The 16,404-nt window shown below is 38.6% G+C and overlaps 1 protein-coding gene across 4 annotated transcripts in view; it reads left to right on the forward strand.

Moving 5' to 3' along the window:
• NCK1 (NCK adaptor protein 1) overlaps positions 1-16,404 on the forward strand; it is a 78,411-nt gene that overhangs the window by 16,861 nt on the left and 45,146 nt on the right. The window lies entirely within an intron of this gene.

A 16,404-nucleotide genomic window follows, 5' to 3' on the forward strand; every position in this document is an offset into this window, starting at 1 on the left:
GATGTGTGTTGAATTTGAGGTGATAGCAAGACTTTCATGAAGAAATATTGAGAAACAGTAGCTTGGATTAGAGCACACAATTGAAATTATAGATTTAGGAATCATTCGGCCCACGTGATAAGATGAAACCATAAAAATGCATAATCTACGGAGAGGGTATATATTGATAAGAGCAAGGCAAGAAAAAAGAGAAGCCAGATATGGAAGCCAGGAGTAGGTAGAGAGGGAGGAGAACCAATTTAATATAGTGTTAAGGAAACCAGGGAGTTTCAGGAAAGAAAAATGTTCAGCTTGACTGCTAGTGTGGCTATTTTTTTTTTTTTTTTGGCTGTGTCAAGTTTTAGCTGTGGCACGCGGGCTTTTCTCTCTAGCTGTGGCTTGTGGGTTTTCTCCTCTCTAGTTGTGGTGTGCAGGCTCCAGGGCTCATGGGCTCTGTAGTTTATAGCACGCAGGCTCTCTAGTTGAGGTGCACGAGCTCAGTAGCTGTAGTGCACAGGCTTAGTTGCCCTGCGGCTGTGGGATCTTAGTTCCCCGACCAGAAATCGAACCTGTATCCCCTGCATTGGAAGGCAGATTCTTTACCGCTGGACCACCAGGGAAGTCCCATAGTGTGGCAGAATCCTGTGGTGGCTACAAAAAGGAATTGGAATTTCTCCATACTACTTATAACCAAGTTCCACTACCAAAAGTTAAATGCTCTAGGAAGTTAGTACAATTTGACATACTGCACTATGCTTCCATTTTAAATATACCTTCATTTCACTTCATTGTTAAATAAGAATTTAATCTCAACCCATTTTAAAGGGCAATGCCTTTCAAAGGAGCACCTGTATTATTCTTTGTGATTCTGAAATGTCACCTTTCCTGAAGGTTATAAAATGGTGATATTAATATCTGCTTCATAAGGTCGCTGTGGGGATTATTAACATATTATTTTAAAAGCACTTAGTGTACTTGCTTTTTTCAGTAAGTGTCCAGTAAATGTTTTAAAGTGAAATACAATGCAATAAGACAATACAGTTAAGCATCAAGGAGGCATTAAGGAGTTTGTAGGGGAAGAAAAGGCTTCTGGGCTTTCTGTAGCATCTTTTCTTTAGAGATACATTCTTTTTAAATGTTACAATAAGTTAGAGTTGTACTAAAAGCATATGTAGAGATAACATTTATGAATTTATTTTGATGTGTTTTTAGTAGGAATTTTCTGATCTGAAAGTATACAGAATCATAGCAGTACAATGGCAGTTCATCTGTTTATGCTTCTTAACCACATCCTTTTACTGAATCTTGTTCCGGAAGCATTTATAATGCAGGTGCTCCTTTGAAAGGCATTCTCCTTTAAAACGGGTTGAGGTTAAATTCTTATTTAACATTGAAGTGAGTTGAAGGTATATTTAAAATGGAAGCGTAGTTTAATATGTGAAATTGTACTAACTTCCTAGAGCATTTAACTTTTGGTAGTGGAACTTGGTTATAGGTAGTATGGAGAAATTTCAGTTCCTTTTTGTAGCTGCCACAGGATTCTGTCTCCAGATAATCAAGTCAGAGAGCCATTAACACAAGGGATAGTGGGAGCAGGCTTTGATTTTAGCTCTGTATAACCTGTTTTAAACTTAGCTCCAGAACTTGGAGATAACAGATTTGTATTGTTTTAAGCCACTAAATTTATGGCAGTTTGTTATACAGCATTAGGAAACTAATACAGCTAAAATCAAAGGAGAGTTGGACTGCATGAAGATGAATATATTTCTGATAGAATCTGTCTCGCTGCCAGTCTCTCCTTTGATTCTAGCTGTTTTAGATTTTTGCTTTGTAACAAATTACCACAAATGTGCCTCTTGCTCTGCTCAGATCTCTTTGGACCCTGCATTGATTCTAATCCTTCACTGAGTCACTGCAGTTTCCACAGAAGTTTGAAAGGGGTTGTTGGTGCAAGCTGGTGCTACCTGCTGCTGCAACTGGTGTTGAAGCAGGGATTAATATTCATCATTTTCTTCTTTCATTACCCATCCTATATTTTGCTTACGCTGAACCAGCAGTTCAGCTGCTCTAGGTTGCTTGTGACCTCTAGACTTCCAAACTGGGGGACTTGAGCCCTTAGTTGTCTTGCCCTTCTTGGGCCATGGTTGCTGCAATTGCCTGTTTCCTTTATTAGTACCAAGCTTGGAAAACAACCTGAATCTCAGACAGACTGATTCCGACCTACATGGTGTACAACTCCTAATGATAATCAGAGTCAGTAATCACACCTTAGTATATTTATTCCTTTCTTTGCCTGCTGGTCTATCAGCATGAGGAGCCCAAAGTGCCCAAGTAGTGGTTGTAGCTTTTTTTAATGCCCATTCATTTAATTACATTTCAGTTAGTACAGTCACATTTACATTAGTCAAATTTCAGCCAGCACAATTGTGATAACGGTTATGTAGGAAACTTTCAGGACCATAAGAGCATGTAAAAAGAGAGAGAGACTAGACTAGGCCTAGCATTCAGGGAATTGGGGAATGTTTCTCTGAAGGAATTCCACTTAGAGACTGGATGGATGAGTTGAAATTAAGCAGATAAAGAAGTGGGGAAGGGGACTTCCCTGGTGGCGCAGTGGTGGGGAATCCGCTTGCCAATACAGGCGACATGGGTTCAATACCTGGTCCGGGAAGATCCTACATGCTGCGGGAAGATCCTACATGCTGCAGAGCAACTAAGCCTGTGCGCCGCAACTACTGAGCCTGCGCTCTAGAGCCTGCAAGCCACAACTACTGAGCCCACGTGCTACAACTACTGAAGCCTGCACACCTAGAGCCAGTGCTCCGCAACAAGCCACTGCAATGAGAAGCCCACACACCACAACAAAGAGTAGCCCCCGCTGGCCACAATTACAGAAAGCCTGTGTGCAGCAACGAAGACCCAATGCAGCCAAAAATAAGTAAATAAATAAATAACAAAATAAATCTTTAAAAAAATAAAAAGAAGTGGGGAAGAACATTCCAGCAGAGGACACATGTTCAGAGGCCCTGCATCAAGAAGGTGCTTGATGTTTTCCTCTTCTGGAACCTTGTCTTCCATTAACTTTCATGGTTGTAGCTTTTAGTAGAATAGAATCTTTATTGTATTTCTGGTAGAAGCATTACCCTCAGAACCTATAAGACAGGAGAGCTTTAAAATAGTGGTTATGGGAAATCCAGATTCCACAAGTGAGTTACTGGGATTGATGGTGAAAAGAGTTAGTCCAGCTTTTACCTTTTGGTTTCTGGACCCATGCATTCTAGATAATAAGGATAGAACCCCATGGTCATTGGTTCATTGCATATACTGCATCTTGGAAGACCAGCAGGGCAACTGTTAAGCTGAGCCTTTAATATGCCATTCCATTATTTTGTTAGTCTGGCAGTTTCCTGGTGATGTGATATGTGGTAGGACCAGAGGATGCCATGGCCAGATGCTTATTATTTTTCCTTTGCCGTTAGACGGGTACTTTGATTTGAGGTGATGTTAAGATGGGTCTCATTTTGGTAAAACAAACATTTTGAAGCCATTGGATGGTGGTGCTAGACAGAGGTATTATACTATAAATGTTGAGGGACACTTTGGGCAGGGAAGGCAATCCTGTTTCTAGAGTAAATGTAAGTTCTGCTCCCTCCCAGAATGCAAGGGTTCCAACCCCATTATGCCACCTGTTGAGCTCTATGTCTGGTAAGTTGCTATGTGTATTTTGCTGTGATCCTAATCTTGCTAGAATTTTGTCTTTGTTAGTAAGGCCTTTTTATAACATTTTCCAAAAGTATGTTGATTTTTTTATAATAGAGGATCTGATGAACAGAACTTTAAATTTTATATAATCAACTGTATAATTCCATTTGTGAGGAATTCAAGAAAAGGCAAACTTTAGTGAAGCACGTTAGTAGTTGCTAAAGGGGAGAGGATTGACTGTAAAGGGGTACAGGGGAACCAGAAAGTGATGAAAATGTTTTAGATCTTGATTGTGGTGTGGGTTTTGCAATTTTATACATTTGTCAAGACTCATTAAACTCTCCCAGGACTGAGCCCTAACCACTGGACCGCCAGGGAATTCCCATTTTTTTATACTGTTATTACTGTATATCATACCTCTCCATCCTATTAATGTTGCCATAATGTTGTTTTGTCTGATATTAAGATTGCTACATCATCTTTTTTTTGTGTTGGTGTTTGCCAAAATATTTTTTCATTTATTTTCAGCCTTTCTCTCCTATCAGCAGCTTTAGTTGAATTTTGTATTTTATTCTTATATCAAATCTGATAACCTCTTATAAATGAACTAAACTCATTTACATCTAGTTTATAAGTAGACTTATTTTTCCTTGTTTAGCACTTTTTTTTAACTTCTCTTTTTCTGTCTTTTGATGAATTGATAATTGAATACTAGCTGTAACTTAAGTTTGTAACAAGTAGGAATGCAGAATCTTACCTATTGACCTCATTGCCACAGGTATCATATCCTTATGTTGGCATCAGCCTCAGTCACTAGATCCTTGTGTGCCTAATATTCTAGAAGCTGGTGATACAGTGATAAATATTGTTTCTATCTTAGTAGTGATGGTGTTCCTGAAAGTAGCGTTGGAAACTTCTACCCTTCAAAGTATGAAATAAAGAAAGAAAGGAAGAGAGGGAAAAGAAAAGAAAAGAGAGAAGAAAACAGTTGAGGAGATGATAAATATGATTTTCAGGGGGGAAAAAAAGCATGTGTTTCTTTTTAATAGCAAAATAGGTAGATATATATCCTATACAACCTTTTGGCTTTGTCATATTAACCTTTCTTCACCAATATCTGCAGGGACCCATATAGTTTTAATAATTGCTTGAATTAACAACTTTTTTAAACTAATTTTTAATAATATTAGAATGGGTAACATAGGCCTGCTGTGTAAAAGCAATGATAGATAAAATAGAAAGAATTTCAAAAGGTAAAGCCTTGTTAAAAAATGAGATAAAATTATCTGTGGAAGGTAGTGGGCTAGAAGTACAGCTTGCAAAGTGGGATTGAAGCCCTGGCTATGCCAGGATTGATTGATTGATTTTAAAGATTTATTATTTATTATTTATTTTTCGCTGCGTTGGGTCTTCGCTGCTGTGAGTGAACTTACTCTAGTTGTGGTGAGCGGGAGCTACTGGTTTGTTGTGGTGTGTGGGCTTCTCAGTGTGGTGACTTCTCTTGTTGCTGAGCACAGGTTCTAGGCACATGGGCTTCAGTAGTTGTGGCACATGGGCTCAGTAGCTGTGGCTCGTGGGCTCTAGAGCACAGGCTCAGTAGTTATGGCTCACAGGCTTAGTTGCTCTGCAGCATGTGGGATCTTCCTGGATGAGGTATTGAACCTGTGTCCCCTGCATTGGCAGGTGGATTCTTTTTTTTTTTTTAAGAACTTTTACTGAGATACAGTTAACAGACAATAAACGGCATATATTTAGAGTGTACAATTTGGTATCCCAATCTCCCAATTCATCCCCCCCCAACCCTCCCCGTTTTCCCCACTTGGTGTCCATGTGTTTGTTCTCTGCATCTGTGTCTCTGTTTCTGCCTTGCATTTCCTCTTTCATAGTTGTTAGCATTTGCCTTATGTATTGAGGTGCTCCTATACTGGGTGCATTTATATTTATAATTGTTATCTCCTCTTCTTGGATGGATCCCTTGATCTTTATGTAATGTCCTTTCTTGTCTCTTGTAACATTTTTTATTTTAAAGTCTCTTTTATCTGATATGAGTATCGCTACTCCAGCTTTCTTTTGATTTCCATTTGCGTGGAATATCTTTTTCCATCCCCCCCGCTTTCCATCTGTATGTGTCCCTAGGTCTGAAGTGGGCCTCGTGTAGACAGCATATATATGGGTCTTGTTTTTGCATCCATTCAGCCAGTCTGTGTCTTTTGGTTGGTGCATTTAGTCCATTTACATTCAAGGTAATTATCGATATGTATGTTCCTATTACCATTTTCTTAATTGTTTTGTTTTTGTGTTTGTAGGTCCTTTTCTTCTCTTCTGTTTCCCGCCTAGAGAAGTTCCTTTAGCATTTGTTGTAGGGCTGGTTTGGTGGTGCTGAATTCTCTTAGCTGTTGCTTGTCTGTAAAGCTTTTGATTTCTCTGTTGAATCTGAATGAGATCCTTGCTGGGTAGAGTATTCTTGGTTGTAGGTTCTTCCCTTTCATCACTTGAAATATATCGTGCCACCCTCCCTTCTGGCCTGCAGAGTTTTCTGCTGAGAAATCAGCTGTTAACCTGATGGGAGTTCCCCTGTATGTTATTTGTCGTTTTTCCCTTGATGCTTTTAATAACTTTTCTCTGTCTTTAATTTTTGTCAATTTGACTACTGTATGTCTTGGCGTGTTTCTCCTTGGGTTTATCCTGCCTGGGACTCTCTGCGCTTCCTGGACTTGGGTAGCTATTTCCTTTCCCATGTTAGGGAAGTTTTCAACTAGAATCTCTTCCAATATTTTCTCGGGTCCTTTCACTCTCCCTTCTCCTTCTGGGACCCCTATAACGCGAATGTTGGTGCATTTAACATTGTCCCAGAGGTCTCTTAGGCTGTCTTCAGTTCTTTTCATTCTTTTTTCCTTATTCTTTTCTGCATCAGTGATTTTCACCATTCTGTCTTCCAGGTCACTTATTCGCCCTTCTGCCTCAGTTAATCTGCTGTTGGTTCCTTCCAGTGTATTTTTCATTTCAGTTATTGTGTTGCAGATCTCTGTTTGTTTGCTCTTTAATTCTTCTAGGTCTTTGGTAAACTTTTCGATCTTCACATCCAGTCTTTTTTCAAAGTCCTGGATCATCTTCACCATCATTATTCTGAATTCTTTTTCTGGAAGGGTGCCTATCTCCTCTTCATTTAGTTGTTTTTCTGGGGTTTCATCCTGTCCCTTCATCTGGTACAAAGTCCTCTGCTTTTCTTTTTCTCTATCTTTCTGTGGCCGTGGTTTTCAGTTCCACAAGACGAAATACTGCTGATACTGCTTGATACTGCTGTCTGCCCTCTTGTGGAGGAAGCTGTCTAGGAGGCTTGTGCATGCTTCCTGATGGGAGGGACTGACGGTGGATAGGGCTGGGTGGCCGGAGCTCAGTAAGACTTTAATCTGATTTGGTGGGTAGAGCTCAGTAAAACTTTAATCTGCTTTTCTGCTAATGGGTGGGGCTGTGTTCACAACACCACGTTGGTTGTTTGGCCTGAGGCTACCTAGCACTGGAGCCCAGAGGCTCTTTGGTGGGGCTGATGGTGGACTCTGGGAGGGTTCACACCAATGAGCACTTCCCAGAACCCCTGCTGCCAGTGTCCATGTCTCCTCAGTTAGCCACAGCTGCCCCCCACCTCTGCAGGCAACCCTCCAATACCAGCAGGTAGGTCTGGTTCAGTTTCCTACGGGGTCACTGCTCCTTCCCCCTGGGTTCTGGTGAGCACACTTTTTTGTGTGCCCTCCAAGAGTGGAGTCTCTGTTTGCCCCAGTCCTGTGGAGGTCCTGCAATCAAATATTGCTGGCTTTCAAAGTCTGATTCTCTGGGGATTCCTCCTCCTGTTGCTGGACTCCCAGGTTGGGAATCCTAACGTGGGGCTCAGAACCCTCACTTTAGTGGATGGACTTCTGCAGTATAACTGTTCTCCAGTTTGTGAGTCACCCACCCAGCATTTATGGGATTTGATTTTAACACGATTGCGCCCCTCCTACTGTCTCATTGCAGCTTCTCCTTTGTCTCTGGATGTGGGGTGTCTGTTTTGGTGAGTTCCAGTGTCTTTCTGTCGATGATTGTTCAGCATTTAGTTGTAATTCCGGTGCTCTTGCAAGAGGGAGTGAGCGCACGTCCTCCTACTCTGCCATCTTAATCCTATCTCGGCAGGTGGATTCTTAACCACTGCACCACCATGGAAGTCCCTGTGCCAGGATTTAGATATGGAAATAGTGGAGGTGGTCCTGAATTCATGTCCTGTAAGATCATAGAGGCTGAAAGAGTCACACATGGTACTGGAGACCAGAGTTAAGGACACTGGGTAAAAGCAGACATAGGGGTGGGTTGCCTTACTTGTTACAGGAGGCAACCTGCAACTCACTACTACTTGAGAATAAGACTTACATGATCACATCTAACTCCAAAGGTGGCGTAAAATATATATTTTTTTATTGTGGTTGCCATGTGCTGAGCTAAATTGGGGAGTTCTGTTACTTAGGAAGAAGAGAACAAATAAAGAGGTAGACAGATAATGGTTTCTGCCATATGGAGGAATGTAAATTATAAGAACTGTACAAGAGGAGTTCAGATTGAGTGGGATAAGTATATAGAGGGGAGAGATTAGGTAGATGCACAGTGAAGGGATTGACTAACTCTGCTTAGAGATGTGTGGGAAAATGATGCAAAGAACAAACATGAAAAAAAGTAATAAACATGAGTGATATCATAAAGGATATTTAGGAGTTTGCTGAGTGAGGAAGGGCATGCTGTGTTGAGGACTGGAATACCTTGTGAAGAGAGCTGAAAGTTATGATATTGATTCTGTAAATTTAATTATCACGTGCATTGACACTATTTTATTAAGGTGTCAAGGATACACAATGAAATGAGACTTTGTCTACTTCATCTAAGAACTTGCTGTGTAGGGAAACATTTAAGCAGCCTGTTTCAGTGACAGGACACTGAGTGCCTTAATAAAATAAAGTATTAATTTTTATAAAAAATTAATAAAATAAAAGTGGTATACGAACAGTGAAGAGGCACTTAAATCAGCCTTATCTGATGATAAGTGACTCTTGGATTTAGGTTCCAAAGAAGGAGCAATACAGAGGTAAACATCCTTTAAAGGATGTGAAATTTAGGGAGCATGGGTCTTTATGCATGGGTAGAGCATAGATGGAGAATATGGAAAGATGTGGTTATGTGAAAGTGTTTTTATCTTGAGGGCTGGGAGGAACCATTGAAGGATTCTGAGTAGGGGAGTTAAAAGCTCAGATTACTCTGCTTGTACTGTGGAGACTAGGTTGTTTGTGTGTTTGTTTATTTATATAAATTTATTTATTTGCTGTATTGGGTCTTTGTTGCTGCACACAGGCTTCAGTAGTTGTAGCTCATGGGCTCTAGAGCGCAGGCTCAGTAGTTGTGGCTCATGGACTTAGTTGCTTCTGGCATGTGGGATCTTCCCGCTCAGGGCTTGAACCCATGTGCCATGTTCCCTGCATTGGCAGGCGGATTCTTAACCACTACGCCACCAGGGAAGTCCCAGCTAGGTTGTTTAGTATTTAATAATTAAACAAAAAATAATAAAAGGGAAACATTAGACCTAAGAAGTTTAAATGTATATAACTTCCCCCCCAATTTTTAAAATTGTAAAATACATATAATGCAAAATTTACCATCCTAAACTTTTCCCCCAGTTTTATTGAGATATAATTGATATCAGCACTGTATAAGTTTAAGGTATACAACATAATGATTTGACTTACATACATCATGAAATGATTGGCAAAATAGGTTTAGTGAACATCCATCATCTCATATAGATACAAGAGTAAAGAAACAGAAAAAATTTTTTTCTTGTGATGAGAACTTTTAGATTTACTCTCTTAACAGCGTTCATGTATAGCATACAGCAGTGTTAATCATCTTTATCATGTTGTACATTGCATCCCTAGTACTTATTTATTAACTGGAAGTTTGTACCTTTTGACCACCTTCATCCAGTTCCTGCTCCCCAACCCCTCTGGTAGCTACAAATCTGATCTCTTTTTCTATGAGTTTGTTTGTTGTTTGTTTTTGAAGTATAATTGACCTCCAACACTGTGTTTCTGGTATACAGCATAGTGATTTCATATTTCTGTACATTTCAAAATGGTCATGCTAAGTCTAGTTGTCATCTGTCACCATACAAAGATATTACATAATTATTGACATATTCCCCACTCTGTATATTTCATACCTGTGACTCGTTTATTTTATAACTGAGAGTTTGAACTTTTTAATCTCCATCACCTACTTCTCCTCTTCCCCCCACCCCTCCCCTCTGGCAACCATCTGTTTGCTCTCTGTTTCTGTTTAGTTATGTTTATTCATTTGTTTTGTTTTTTAGATTCCACATATAAGTGAAATCATATAGTATTTGTCTTTCTCTGACTTATTTCACTTAGCATATTACCCTCTAAGTCCACCCACATTGTTGCAAATGCAAGATTTTATCTTTTATGTGGCTGAGTAATATTCGTGTGTGTGTGTGTGTGTGTGTGTGTGTGTGTGTGTGTGTGTGTGTGTGTGTATACACATATACCACATCTTCGTTATCCATTCATCTATTGGTGGTCGCTTAGTTTGCTTCCGTATCTTGGCTCTTGTAAATAAATAATGCTGCAGTGAACATAGGGGTGATATATCTTTTTGAATTATTGTTGTGATTTTCTTAGGATAAATACTCAGAAGTCGAAATGCTTGATCATATAGTATTTCTATTTGTAGGTTTTTGAGGAACCTCCATACTGTTTTCCATAGTGGTTGTACCAATTTACATTTCCACCAACAGTGCATGAGGGTTCCCTTTTCTCCACATCCTCACCAATACTTTTTTAAAAAAATAAATAAATTTATTTATTATTTTTTGGCTGCATTGGGTCTTCGTTTCTGCACACGGGCTTTCTCTAGTTGTGGTGAGTGTGGGCTACTCTTCGTTGTGGTGTGTGGCCTTCTAGTTGTGGTGGCTTCTCTTGCTGCAGACCACGGGCTCTAGGTGCACAGGCTTCGGTAATTGTGGCTTGTGGCCTCAGTAGTTGTGACTCGCAGGCTCTAGAGCACAGGCTCAGTAGTTGTGGCACGTGGGCTTAGTTGCTCCGTGGCATGTGGGATCTTCATGAACCAGGTATTGAACCTGTGTCCCCTGCATTGACAGGCAGATTCTTAACCACTCTGCCACCAGGGAAGTTCCCCTATTAGTTTATTTTTAACAGAAAAGTAACTTTTTGCTTATGAAATGAAAAATTCAGAGATAGATTCTGGATTGAGGAATGATTAGGGTTAGTGGCTCAAAAAATGAAATCTAATCTTTATTTGCCTCTCAGCTTCATTGCCAGGTTCTACGTGGTGATGTTTATTTACTCTGAGTGTACATGTTCTCAGGTTTAAGTCTGTTAGGAAAAGGGTGTCATCCCAGTAACCCCCATAGATATCCCAGGAGTCTTTCTGGATGACCAGCTTAAGTTTTAGGCCCATTCTCCAACTAGTCACAAGACTTAAGGGAATTTAATGTTCTGATTAGCTGTGCATGAATTGCAGATACTTTATCACAGTTAATGGAACTCTACCTGAAGAACGGTGAAATAGAAATGGGGGGTTGGAGTGGGGATGGAGAGGGTAGTTTCTCAGAAAGAAGTTGAGATACTATCACAAAAAGAGGAGAGAATGGATGCTGGTGCAGCTTAAAAGTTAGCTATTCAATATTTTGGTTTACTTAATTTTTTATTTTTAAGGGATCGATGAGGCTTTCTAAATTTTTTAGTCATCAAAATAGTATATGAACATTATTTAAAATGTGAAATAGTGCTGAGAGGCCTGTAACAAAAATAGCAGTCCTTTGGTTTTCCTCTACTTTTCCCACCCCTTTCACTCAAGAAGTAATCACTTTCAACTTTCCTAGCTGTTTCTAATGATACAGGATGAAACAAGAAGAAACAGCTAAAAAAGTTGAAAGTGATTACCTCTTGAGGCAAGGGGGAGGAAGAAGGAGCAGGAGAGCAAATGACTTACTTTTGTTATAGGCCTCTTAGCACTATATAACATTTTAAACCATGTTCATATAGTACTTTTTATTTTTATTTTTTGGGGGTACACCAGGTTCAATCAACTGTTTTTATACACATATCCCCGTATTCCCTCCCTTCCTTGACGCCCCCCCCCTCGAGTCCCCCCCACCTTCCCTGCCCCAGTCCTCTAAGGCATCTTCCATCCTCGAGTTGGACTCCCTTTGTTATACAACAACTTCCCACTGACTATTTCACAGTTGGTAGTATATATATGTCTGTGCTACTCTCTCGCTTCTTCTCAGTTTCCGCTTCTTCTCAGTTTCCCCTTAACCCCCCGCCCCCTCCCATACCTCGAGTTCTCCAGTCCATTCTCTGTATCTGCTTCCTTGTTCTTGTCACTGAGTTCATCAGTACCATTTTTAGATTCCGTATATGTGAGTTAGCATACAATATTTGTCCTTCTCTTTCTGACTTACTTCACTCTGTATGACAGATTGTAGTTCTATCCACCTCATTACATATAGCTCCATCTCATCCCTTTTTATAGCTGAGTAATATTCCATTGTATATATATGCCACATCTTCTGTATCCACATATAGTACTTTTGATAAGTAAAAAACAATATAGTGCCTGTATTATCGTATTCATTAAATTTAGACTCTACTGATTTTCTGTTAAGATAAACAAGGGTATTCATTTTCTTAATCTACCTTCTTGGCCCCATTGTCTTGATACAATTATATGATCAGATTCAATGTTTTCATTATCGTGACCACATAAACCGTGTATGTATTGCTTACAACTGACCCACCTCCTATGATTAAATTTCCTTTCTTGTGTAACTTCATATTTTTTCTTGAAATTCATAAGAAATTTATAAGATCTCATTTAAAATTTTGTTTTCTCTGAATTTATAGCTAAGACTTCCCACACCTTATAGCAGTTCTGTAAAATTCTTACTTGTATAATTTTTCATGTAGTCATAACTGTCAGATAATCTAACAGTTTTTTTTCCCCTCTTTTTCCTGTAATCCTACTCCAATTTGGACTGCTTATTCCAGACCTAATCTCTTTGCCTTTCTTCATTGGTCCCCGTTTCCTAGGTACAGTGTCTTCTTTTTTCTTGCTTTATTCCTTTGTTTTGCTGTAGCATGTTCTCCAGTTGTTTCCTGTGTAAGGGTACATTGGAATTAAGTATTTTGAGAATGCGTGTTTGAAAATTATTTTATTCTTCTCTTATACTTAATTGGTAGTTTGGCTGTGTATCGGAGAGTTATCATTTAATGGGTATAGAGTTTCTGTTTTGCAAGGTGAAAAATTGTTCTGGAGATGGATGGTGGTAATGATGGCATAACACTGTGAATACTTAATGCCATGGAACTCTAGACTTAAAGATGGTTCAAATAATAAATTTTATGTGTATTGTATTAGTTTGCCAGAGCTGCCAATACGAAGTATCACAAACTGCGTGGCTTAAACAAGCAGAAATTTATTGTCTCAGAATCATGACGGCTAGAGTCTGATCTGAGACCAATTGTCAGCAGGGTTGGTTTCTTCTGCGACCTTTTTCTGGCTTGTTAAATGGTTGTCTTCTCCCACTGTCTCCATGTAGTTTTCCCACTGAGTGTGTTTGTGTACTAATCAGCTCTTAAAATGGCACTCATCATACTGGATTAGAGCCTACCCTAATGACCTTGTTTTACCTTAATTACCTTCTTAAAGACCCTATCTGCAAATGTAGTTACATTCTGAGGTACTAGAGGTTAGGACTTCAGCATCTGTATTTGGGAGAGGGGTGAGCGTTCAACCCGTGACACGTATTTTACTACAATTTAAAAAGTACATATAAAATTATGGTAGTAGTTATTGGTGTGTGTATAGTTGTGAAGTACAATAAGGATTAGATCAGTTAATGTATTTACATTTGTGGTATTAATTATGACATTAAATTCTTCGTTATGTTACACTTTTGTCATACATGGTGGTTTATACCATAATTGCTCATAATTTAGCAATGTTAGCAAGATTATCATATTGCTTTTACTTTAGCAGTAACACGTAATGACTTCTTTGATTATATAAAATGCAATATTCTTCGTATTATAAAATGGCAATACATTCTTATTGTGATCGTGGAACAGTTTATAAGTAAGTAAAATTCAGAGAGTAATAAGTAAAACTTTGAGATACCTGACAAAATAATCATATAGGGAATAATGCCTTGTATATAAAAGACTAATTAAATAAGTTGTTGAAGAAATAGAGTTATAGTCTATTTTTTAAGAGCAGAATTTCTGCTCGATACGCCTTTCTTTACTCTCAGGCTTTAGCTCAGTGTCCTCCTAGTCTATAATAACTACTCTATAAACATTTGTTGAATGAATAGGTGAATGAATTTTAATATGCACTGGGCTTTAGCTGTTGTCATCATCTTGTGCTTTCTCACATTGGGGATGTTTTCAAAGCGGTATTTTCAAAAGTGAATAGGATAAGATGACATTTTATTTGACCTATTCTTAAAAAAAAAACAAAAAACAAAAAACAAGAAAAAACCAGGAAAGCCCTGATTTTAAGTAGTCTTTATTTCAGACTAGCCTGTAATTTTTTGTTTTCCCTGTGATGGGATTCTTATCCATGTTGTATTATCTAAGAGTGTCTAACAATTAAAATTACTTGATAAGATAGTAGGTTTTAAAACATTGAATAGAATAAAATAATCTTATGAATTTCCTTGTCTTTTCGCTTTACTTACAGCATATTGAAGTTAATTATTTGGGGATTTTCCCCCTTTCATTGTTTACTGAAAAATCTGTAGCCCAGCCAAACTTCCGGAGCTAGTCACTTGGGTATTGTCACTGCTGATCTTTATCAGAAACAGGAAGTTGTCAAGTTATGTGTTAAAGTACAGCAGATTCTAAAATTGCATGTGTATTAGCATGGGAGATTTCCCTTTAGAGTTTTTTTTCTATCCTAGCTGGTTCTTTACTTTTTCCTCGGAATATGATAACTGGCTTTCCCAAAATGATCATATTTATATCATGATCTATATATATATATTTACATAGTAAACAGTGCCCTTCCTCACTGTTTACATATCATATACAATATGATAAAATGATAAGATGACTGATAAAATGACTTAGTGTCATTAATATATAGATACATCTAATGAATTTGTAAAAGTAGGTTGGGAAGAACATGTTTTTAGGTGTTTGGCCTGATGTTATGCCCATATTTAGATTGGCAGTTCTCTAAAGGTTCCTAAAGTGGACCTTTTAGGGAGTTTATAAGGCCCAAACTCTTTTCATTAGAGTGGGATGTTCAGTTTTCAATTCCACTCTGAAGTTCCCACAGACTGCATGAAACTCAAAGATATAAATACATCAGCATTTGGAAGATCTGCAAAACTCCGTAACTGTGTATTGGGTGATGATACAAAACCATATATGAGTAAAAATAGTTCCCATTTAAGGCTGGCCAATGAATGTTTTCTGCTATATATTTATTATAGTTTACATATGATAGGATTCACGCTTTCTGGAGTATGATTGGGATTTGACACGTACTTGAAGTTATGAAATCACTACCACGATATAAGTACATAACAGTTCCTTCATCTGCTTTCACAATGCAGAATACTAACCACTATACAATCGCGGTGCGCCACGGTCCCTGTGGCCCATCTGCTTTCAAGGAAAAAAAAATTTCCTCTTGCTTTGTAGTCAGACTCTCTCCCCACCATTAATCTGTGAAAACCACTGATCTGTTCTCTTTTCCAGAATGTCATATATAGCCTTTTGAGTCTGGTTCAGTGAGATTGCTGGTTGGTATGGTAAGTTATGTTTAACTTTATAAGAAGCTGCCAGGCTATCTTCCATAGTGGCTGTACTATTTTACATTCCAGAAAGCAGTGTATGGATTCCAGCTGCTCTGCAGCCTCATTCACACCTAGTATTGTCAGTTTTTTTGTGTGTTTCCTTCTTTCTTCCTCTGTTTCACTCACTCACCCATTTGCTTTCTTCACTTCCTCCCTTTCTTTCTTTCCTTTGTTCTTCCTTCCTTTCTTCACCTTCCTTCTCTTTTTAATGCATTTAATAGCTGTGTAGTGGTAACATTTTATGATTTTAATTTGCATATCTGTAATGACTAATGATATTGAAGATCTTTTCATATGCTTATATGCCATCCATATATCTTCTTTGGTGAAGTATCTCTTCAAATATTTTGTCCATTTAAAACTATTAAATATTTTATTATTTAATTAAATAAATGTAATTTATTAATTAATAATAAATTATTATTTGTTACTAAATAGTAATTTAGTGTGTGGAATCTCACATAGTAGTGGCTCTACTGGCCTGGCCTCTGTGGCTTTGGGCTGGGAGTCTTTGTCTGGCCTGTTGAAACCCAGGTGATAGCCTCCTCTTAGGATAGCCTTCATGATTTCAGAATCGCCTTTGGGGTCCTTTCAGAATCGCCTTTGGGGTCCTTCTTCTCTTGTCTTGAAGAATATCCTCAGTTCCCAACTGAATAGCTTTGTGGTCCCATCCTGTAAAATCAAAAAAGGCTGACAATCTTCCTTCATTCCTTCCTGTCTCCTTCCAGTTCAGATTGGCTGTTTCCTGCTGGGGTGACTGATTAAATCTGTTGTTCACACCCATACTAATCTCTTTATCAAAG

Source organism: Hippopotamus amphibius, chromosome 6 (genome assembly GCF_030028045.1).
Source record: "Hippopotamus amphibius kiboko isolate mHipAmp2 chromosome 6, mHipAmp2.hap2, whole genome shotgun sequence".
Classification (NCBI taxonomy): Eukaryota; Metazoa; Chordata; class Mammalia; order Artiodactyla; family Hippopotamidae; genus Hippopotamus; species Hippopotamus amphibius.